Consider the following 8,867-nt stretch of genomic DNA (forward strand, 5'->3'; position numbering starts at 1 on the left):
TACTACCAGTAGAAAAGCCCCATGACAAAAATAAGTATGGCATGTTTCAGAAACCTCAAAAAGGTGAGCGTTTCTCAAGCAGGAAGCAGCAGAGTGGACACAGTGGGGATTGGTAAGAGATGAGGCAGAAGACAGGGGAGTAGGTGGTGCCTACAGGGAAAGGAATTAGATTATATCTGAAGGACAATTTGCCATTGGCAAATTGGCGACAAGGGAATAGCATATTCTGTTTTACTTTTTTTTTTTGAGACGGAGTCTCGCACTGTCGCCTAGGCTGGAGTGCAATGGCGCAATCTCGGCTCACTGCAACCTCCGCCTCTCAGGTTCACCTCAGCCTCCCGAGCAGCTGGGACTACAGGTGCCCGCCACCACGCCTGGCTAATTTTTTTTTTTGTATTTTTAGTAGAGACGGGGTTTCACCGTGTTAGCCAGGATGGTCTCCATCTCCTGACCTCGTGATCCGCCCGCCTCTGCCTCCCAAAGTGCTGGGATTACAGGCGTGAGTCACCACGCCCAGCCTCTGGGGTGTACTTTTAAGATCACCAGTGTTATATCCACAGCTCCCAGGTAAACAAACCCAGGCAGTACAATACTTGACAGACTCAAGTGTATCACCTTTTGTTAAGGACAATGTCACTGAAAACTAACAACTCTAAAAAATATCTTTAGCCTGCAGGGCCTGGCTGGCTTTCCATCATTACAGGCTCAAGTTGAAAATTATGCTTCTTTCTTTTCCAAAACTTTATACCTTTTTATGCTCAGGGGAATGCAGTTGTCAGAGCACCTAGTGGTTTGCGTGACAAACACTAAGGAAATGCCAAGATAATTTACAATGGGAATTGATCACATCCTCCATCTGAATCTCACTTCAACATCTCTTCCTTCTGGCTTTTCCAATCCTGGGACATCTCATCCCTTGCCATCCTTTTGTTGCTTTTTCTCCATATGCTCAAAACTAAACATTCTGAATGTGAGCTGCTTGGCCAAACTGAACATTATTAAAGGTAATTTTTAAAATCCCATGATTAATGTTCCCATAAGACACACCTTTAGCAAGAAGGGCTACGGTTGAACTTCAATTTGGATAAAGTCCTTTTTGAAGCTAAATCGTAGCTTTCATTAATTCAAATAAATGTATCCTACCAATATGTCTGGACACAATAACTAAGAGGGAAAAATCTAACCTGTGGCTGCATCAGGTGTGTGTGTGTGTTTGTGCCTGAAGGCAGAGATAACAGCATCAGAAACTGGAGGCCTAACAAGATTCACCTGCACTCAGGGACTGGGCCATTACAATGGGAAGTAACCAGGACTGGGGTAGCCCAGGAGGTATGGGAACTTGTGCCTCTTGCTAAGACCTGATGGTAGACAAAATCCTGACTCCTCACCCCCCTTCCCCTCAAATAAAAAGAGTTACCAGCCTGCCTTTCCCCCAGGCTACACAGTCTGGATACTAAACAAAATCAACCTTTTCTTTAGCTGGCCAATTGTGAATCCCCCAGGCACAATGACTATGTGGCTGCCTGCAAAACCGTTAAAAATCATTAAGACAATGAAAAATTCACATAATCTATGAACAGCACAGCAACACTCACGCAACTCATTGGCACTACTCACATCTCCAACCCCCACACACCTAGAAACATCTCCTGGTACACAACACTGTGCAGCAGCCCTCAAACAGGCTGGAGTGGAGAGCGAGGGATACCAGTCTCTTAAAGCCAACTGGTTCGTGGCAGTTGAGAAGAAACAATACTGTGTCCTTAGACTTTTCAAAGCCTAAGCCAGTGTGATTGGCAGCTGAGTGATTTTGGGATTGCAGAGTATGGGGTCACATACCTGACTGCACTTCAGAGCCAAGTAAATACCTTTCACTGTTCCCTGCCTCCAGTTCCCACTAGATCAGGGGCTCTTATCAAGCACCTGCATCACAATCTCATGGGTCCCTTTGTAAAAATGCAGATTCCTGTGGCCCACTGAAAATAAACATCTGCCGAATAGCCTGACAAACTGTATTTTTAAACACGACCCAGGTCATCTTTATACACGTTTTAAGTTTGAGGACCTCTGCCCTAAAGCGATGCTTCTCAAACTGTGGGTCAGGACCTGCTTGGTCAGGAAATCAAATTAATGGGTCGTAACCAGCAGTTGATTATTTTTTAATGAAGTAGAAAAAAAAAAAAAAACTTTAAAACAGAGCACACTGCAGGTAGAAAGGGTAATTATTGTTCTCTGAAACTTATTTCAGTTACAGACCTGTATGCACTGCAGGTCTCACTCAAAGTCTGAAAACCACGCTCCTAGAGGGAAGAAGGAAAACGGTTTTCTTGTGCATGGTGTTTATTTTCCATTTTCCACCCCTAACTCCAAGCATCTTGATTTTGGTTCAAGCACAGAAATACCAAGACAGATCCAAGAAATGCTATCATTGAATGTTAACCTGCCGCGGCAAAGCCCAGCTGAGGAAGGGGATGAGGCTCCCACTGCACTCCTGCCTGAGACCCGATCATGGAGCTGGGGACAGGGGATGGTGCCAAGGGGGAAGTCTGCACAGCTCTCCCCAGGCTGGGCCTGTTTCTGGGGAAAAGAACTTGCAGCCACTCAAAACACAGTTTAGAAGAATGAAAATGTTCCTCACCGGAGGCAAGACTCAGTCACTCACAGGCCAGGTGGCCCCCAGAGCCAGGAGAGCACGGGGGAGCAAAAACCATGTGAAATCAAGTCCCACCCCAGAGCCAGTGAGGTGGTTTACCGAACTTCTTGCACCTCTAATGCTCCGTAAGGCACAGGAAAGCTGACCGCTACCCTTCTTACCCAATGCTTTGGGACAAGGAAGAGCAAGGAAGGAAGGGCAGGGAGAAAAAGACAGCTGCCTCGTTAGCCTTCAGATTCACCAAAGGCAAGGACTCACTCAAGAGCCTCCCAAGTTGCAAGGACAGCAAAATCAGCAGAAAAGCCAGAAAGCAAAACCCCCGGAAAGCTTCGGAGCAGTTCCCTGGGGCCATTCACAGCGGCGGGACTGGAGGCCGGGAGAGGGTGCAGCTCCGCACTAAGCGGAGGAAAACGGGACACTCGCTCACCTGGCTTTTTAAACTCTCGCACAGAGGTAGCAATCTTCTGGACAAGAAGTCCAAAAGAACAGGTGTCCCCCACCCCTGCACGCCCCCAAGACCGGAGGAAAGCCCACCACTCTGGGAAAGACACCAGAGGAGGTCGGCGGCCAACTACGGTAAACTGGAAGTGGCGAAAGGTCGGGGCCGCCCCTAAGCGCCAGCTCCGGGGAGGCGCTCGCGGCAGAGGCCCCCGCGTTCCTTTGGGCAGGACTTCGCGCCCACCCCCTTGGCAAGGACACCGGGGAGGCGCCAGGACGCGGCCAGGCAGGAACTCGACTGCGGTTACCTCGGTTCGGGCCGGGGCCGACGACGCGCTCCGAGAAATTTCGACGGCGCCCAGTCCCACAGTGGGAGGCCCCCAGGGCGGTGCCCTGTGTCCAAGTGTCCCCAGGACTCTCCGAAGGAGACGCGGCGTCACGAGTGGACGGAGGGCGTCTCCAGCCCCACCCGGACCCCACGGAGTCCGAACCCGCGGGGACGACGCGGAGGAGGAAGCGGCGATCCCAGCTCCGCGCCCCCACCCCAAACCTGGCCCCGCAGACTTGCCCGGCCCCTGCCGTGCGTCTTCCACCCCGACCGGGGGTCCCGCGCCCCGGGCTCTCTCAGTGAGCAGCCGCGGGCCCGGCAATGTTTGTAAACAAACCGGTCACGTGGCCCGGCTGCGGCTCCCCGCCCCCGGCGCCCGCGGCCCCCACGGGGACCCCACGCGGAACCGAGAGCGCCGCACCTCCAACCCCGCGCAGGCCCGGCCGGGGGAGTCCGGGGTCCGGGGCCGGGGACCCAGAGCCCGCGCTGACAGTGCGCCCCACGCCCACGCGCGACCAGCCCGCGCCGCACTCCGGCGCACTCACCCGGCGGCAGGCGGCCCCGTCCGGCCAGCGCGGGGCTCGGCTCCGCGGCGGTGCGCAGCGGCGAAGCGCGGCCCGGATGGGGCTCGGGCTCCCGGCGCGCTCTTAAAGCCACAGTCTCCGCCACTGCCGCGGCCGCCACTCCGCATCCCTCCGGGTCCGGGCCGGGGGCTACCCCGTGACGGACGCACCCCCGCGCCTATCCCCTCGACTCAGCACATAGCAACACGCCGCGGGTTGGCCGGGCGCAGCCGCAGCCCATCCGCGCGGAGCCAATCATCAGAGGACGGAACTCCGCCCCCCGCTTCCCCGACCGCCCAGTCCCCCACCCCTCGGCCCGGCCCGGCTTGGCCTGGGCGACAAGAGTGAGGCTGGTCCGGGTCCCGCCCGTCCGGGCAACTTGCCGGAGGGGCAGGGACCCATAGAGACAAAGCTGGGTGGGCTGTCAGCGCCTAGGAGGGCGCTGTTTATTTGGGTTTGGGGTTTGTCCCCAGGGCAGGGCTGGGATTCCCAGAACCTGGGTTGTATTTGGGGGCGGGGGGATTTGCAGTGCTTCTCCTTGGAGGCTCAAGATAGTCATTCCTTTCTTACTTTTTAAACCTCGCCCTAAGCCATAGCTTAAATTACCAGAAGTGGCCCTCAGGACCCGGGGCAATTGAATTTAAAACGATAGTCCCGGTTCCACCCAGCCCACCCATGCCCTGCTCAGAAGCCATGCATTTCCCCTCTTCTCTCTTTCCTGCTAGTAATTTCGGCGAATTAAAAGTACGAAAGGGGCTTAGAGGAATTGAAGACCGATCTATTGCTGCTAATTTTCCATGACTTTTAGAGGCAGATGACGATGGTTAGAGTGGGATGGTCCGAGTGACCAGAGGGGAGGAGTCCACGTTCTGGATCATTGGGGTGGTGCTTTTCAAGGAAGAGCAGGTTAAAAAATAACCTCATGGCAGTCAGGAATCCAGGGAGGCACCAGGTGGGTGGAGTGGGGCAGTTTCCCAGCAGGAAGACAGGTCAGTTTGATAAAGAATGTAGGCACGGACAAGGTGAACAGAGCAGGTTCTGCCTTTCACTCAAGACACTGGGGTTCCGCAGTTCCTCTGGGAACTCCTCGTCCAAGGAAACTAGTGATTTACTGTGCAGCTATCAGGATGTGGGGTGCTGCAGGAAGTGCAGCTGACTCCCCGCCTTCCACACACTGGTTTGCACGTACACCCAGAATGCTGGCTCACCTGCATCTCCACCCAGCTGTCTTTCAAATATGCTTGGTCAACCAAATTGTATTCAGTTAATGTCTATTGCATGTGAATCCCGTCCCCAAAGTTAGTGAAAACAACAAAACACCCCAAATACCTCAGTATTGTGGTGCTGACATATCAGCATCAGATTTGCAGTTTCAGTGTAAACAGAGGCTATGTCATGGTTCACAACTGACTAGAGAGTCTAAAAGGTGGGGGGGGGGGCAGGGGGGGCGGGGAATGCTTTCAGATGGGAAGGAATCACAAACAAGAACTGTTTAGCATTTAATCCTTAATCTAAGATGTCATGGATTCTTTAGATTAGCAAGAGCTTGCTGTCTCGCCCTGATCTGCTTCTTGAGCATGTTTCTTTGTCTCTCCAGGCCTAGGTTTCCACAGTTTAAAAGAAGGAGGGTTGAAATAGGATGATCTCAAGTCCCTTCCAGCTCTGAAATTTTAAGTAGGACCAGAAAGTCATGTTTGTTATGTTTCCGCAATATTGTGCGAGCGAATATTTGTGTTGCCACATCACCACTTCCTAACAGTAGATGCTGAATTAGTTTAACACCCAGGATATTGGTACGTTATGTAACAAGACTGGTGGCTACTGTTTCTGTTTAAATAAAAGATAATGTTAGCTAAAAAAGACTAGCCTGGTACCGTGGTTTCAGAGGGAGCTCTGAGGACCCCTTCAGGCCTGCTGTGTGTATGCAGGGGACTGGAAGAGGCCCTAGACCTTAGGGCCAGGAGACAATAGAACCAGCCAGCCAACCAACAACAACAAAAGTATTAAGCCTGATCGTGCCTCCTCCAAGTCAAAAAGAGCCAAGCATTTTGAGCTGGGAAAGGAGAAGGGAGAGATGAAACAAATAGATTCAACTTCTCTTCTCTGAACCCAGAGAGGGAGAGGGGCCCTTGAACTGTCCCTCAATAAATTTTCTCAGTGCCTACTATGGACAGAATTTCCTGCTTGACTAGGATGATAGTATCTGAAAAATCTACTGAGAGGAGAGACGCTGAGGCCAATGGAGAGTTGGTGAAATGAGACAGATGTTTATCCTGGAAAGCAAAAAAGAGATGGAGAGAGAGAGAGAAATAAACGAATTTGTTCAAAGTCAGCCAAGGCTTAAACAAACAAACAAACAAAAACTCCTGCTGCTAAAAGTTTGAGAGATTCCTGGCTTCACAGATTATCAGTCTGCCTTTGTCAATGGAACAGTACCTCTGTCTCCTCTGTGTGAAGCCAAATTCATTCATTCCCAGAGCCTTCACGGCATATTTTCCAGCGACCTCTCACTAATCCCATCTTCCCACTATTGCCATATTGGTGCTATTGCTGCTGTGAACAGAGTCACTTTTACGTGTTCACCTTACTCAACCTCTCAACCTGCATATTATTAATTTGAAATAATTAATTACATCTTCCTTCCCCTCACCACCCAGCCACCTCCCAGTTCATCAACAGGTCCTGTCAGTTTCACTTCACAAATATGTATTTGCTCTGCACACATATGCCTCTGCTGCTGCACCCTGGTTGGAGCCACCAACATCTCTTGCCTAGAATAAGCAACAGCTTCTCAACTGATCTCCCTGCTTCCAGCCCATTCTCTGTGCAGCAGCCAGATGGTACTTCTTCTAAACAAACTCCTTCTGGTGGCCCACAGGCCCTAGTAACCAGGCCTGCCAACCTCTCTGGTCTTCCACCAACTGTCCTTTGCTCAAATTGCTGCAGTCAAGCTGGCCTTTTTTCTGTTCCTCATCCTGTCGTAGGGTGTTTGTATTTGCCATCCCCTCCACCTGGAACACCTTGTCCCCAGAAGGCTGCCTCTTCACCATTTGGTTCTGAGGTCAAATGCGGGGTGCGGTGGCTCACGCCTGTAATCCCTTTTGGACTTTGGAATGCCAGAGCAGGCAGATCACCTGAGGTCAGGAGTTCGAGACCAGCCAACATGGTGAAGCACCATCTCTACTAAAAATACAAAAATTAGTTGGGCATGGTGGCAGGCACCTGTAATCCCAGCTTCTTGGGAGGCTGAGTGAGGCAAGAGAATCGTTTGAACCCGGGAGGCAGAGGTTGCAGTGAGCCAAGATCACGCCACTGCACTCCAGCCTGGGAGACAGAGCGAGACTCTGTTTCAAAAAAAAAAAAAAAGCCTCCTCCAGAGAGGAGGATTGCCCATTCATACATGCCGTGCCCCCTTTCTATCATAACCCCAGTTTATTTTCTTCATAATATGTATCACTCTCTGAAATCATCTTGTTCATTTCTTTGTGCTTTTTTTTTTTTTTTTTTTTTTTTTGGTCCCATCTAGCTCTGAAGTGTAAACTCTGTATAAACATCAGGGACCTGTCTGTCTTGCTTCCTGTTGTGTCCCAAGTGCCAAGAACAGTGACTAGCACTCAACAGATTTTTGAATGACTATCTGAACAAATGCATGAGTGTGCCTACTGCCTCATATCTTTGTCCCTGCGGTTTCTTTCACTTGGAATATTGTTCTCTCCTTTATCCCCCTTCCCCGCCCCTCAGCCCTTTCCTCTCATCCCGTCTCAAATCCATTTGCCTGATGATTCAGTCCAAAGATTGGATCAACTATCACTTCTGTGGAAGAATTTCCCGTAGCCTCCCCAGAAAAATAGTTTTTCCTCTTCTTAGTACCCTACATAGTACTTTACTCAGAGCTCCATTACGTCACCCCACACTCCACACTTCCAATTAAGAGTTATCAGTTATCTCTCCTCTCTGCCAGTCCCTCTTGGGCTGGAACCTTATCAGATCATCCTTGTATTTTCAGCACCTGGCACATGGTAGGCCCTCCCTAAAGGTTTATATCTGAGTTGAATCCAGTGGGAGTCCAAACAGAAATTGATAGGATCTGTTCTCAGAGTATACTGATCAACAGATAGCAGTCTTACTTTGTAGTATGATAACATTAAACTTGAAACTTTAGTTTGTTCTATATAAAAGGGACAAACTACATTTTAAAAATCACAGTACAATGGAAACTTCCTGAAGGCTAGAGGCCACCAGGCTCTCACACTACATACCACCTGGGAAAATGGCCAGCTCTGCCTGTGTAGGAGAGAGAGCTGTTCCTCAGAGGTCACACCATACCCCCTCCAACCCCCACTCCAGTAAAGTCCCATGACATTGCATCACAGAAGAGGGCCTGGTGCCGTCTTCCCGCAGACACATGATGGTAACAGTGCTTTGTTTCTTTATGTACAATAAATGCTTTCTCTGATCCCCATCCAAGTCTCTTATTTTCGGTCATGAAAGTGGCTGATTCTGTGCCTTTCAGACTGTTAACAAGGGAGGGTTGTACCTTGGGCTTCTTGAATGCTTTAAAAAAACATTTGCTACCATTTATTGAGCACATATTGTGTGCAGAGCAGTTTCTCTTCCATCTAGTTATATTTAATCCTCAAAGCAACCAGCAAGATAGATATTTCCCTCATTTTAAAAAGGAGCTGATGCTCTGAAATTTGAACCCTGATCCAACTGGCTTCAAAACCTAATCATTCTTTTTCTTCTACACTGTCAAAGACTAAAACTGCTTACCTTCTGTTACCCTGAAATATCCCAATCGCCTTTACAAGAAAACAGCCAAAGATCAAACTACTCCACAAAGCGAAACCCTATGCCAATCTAAAAGATCTGGAAGCAAGAGTGG

General features: G+C 50.1%; 1 protein-coding gene across 5 annotated transcripts in view; it reads right to left on the reverse strand.

Moving 5' to 3' along the window:
• Positions 1-4,106, reverse strand: part of YPEL2 (yippee like 2) — a 66,465-nt gene extending 62,359 nt beyond the window's left edge. For 3 of the 5 annotated variants that reach the window (XR_006693264.3, XR_285320.5, XM_005583867.5), the window contains exon 1: positions 3,965-4,106. The gene's annotated coding sequence lies outside the window, so the exon portion shown is untranslated. Of the gene's footprint in view, positions 1-3,080; positions 3,753-3,964 lie in introns of those variants that run through there. The other 2 variants (XM_045376076.2, XM_015437883.4) reach the window with 2 other exon arrangements.
• Positions 4,107-8,867: the final 4,761 nt, after the last annotated feature.

The sequence above is a fragment of the Macaca fascicularis genome, chromosome 16, assembly GCF_037993035.2.
Source record: "Macaca fascicularis isolate 582-1 chromosome 16, T2T-MFA8v1.1".
In the NCBI taxonomy this organism is placed as follows: domain Eukaryota; kingdom Metazoa; phylum Chordata; class Mammalia; order Primates; family Cercopithecidae; genus Macaca; species Macaca fascicularis.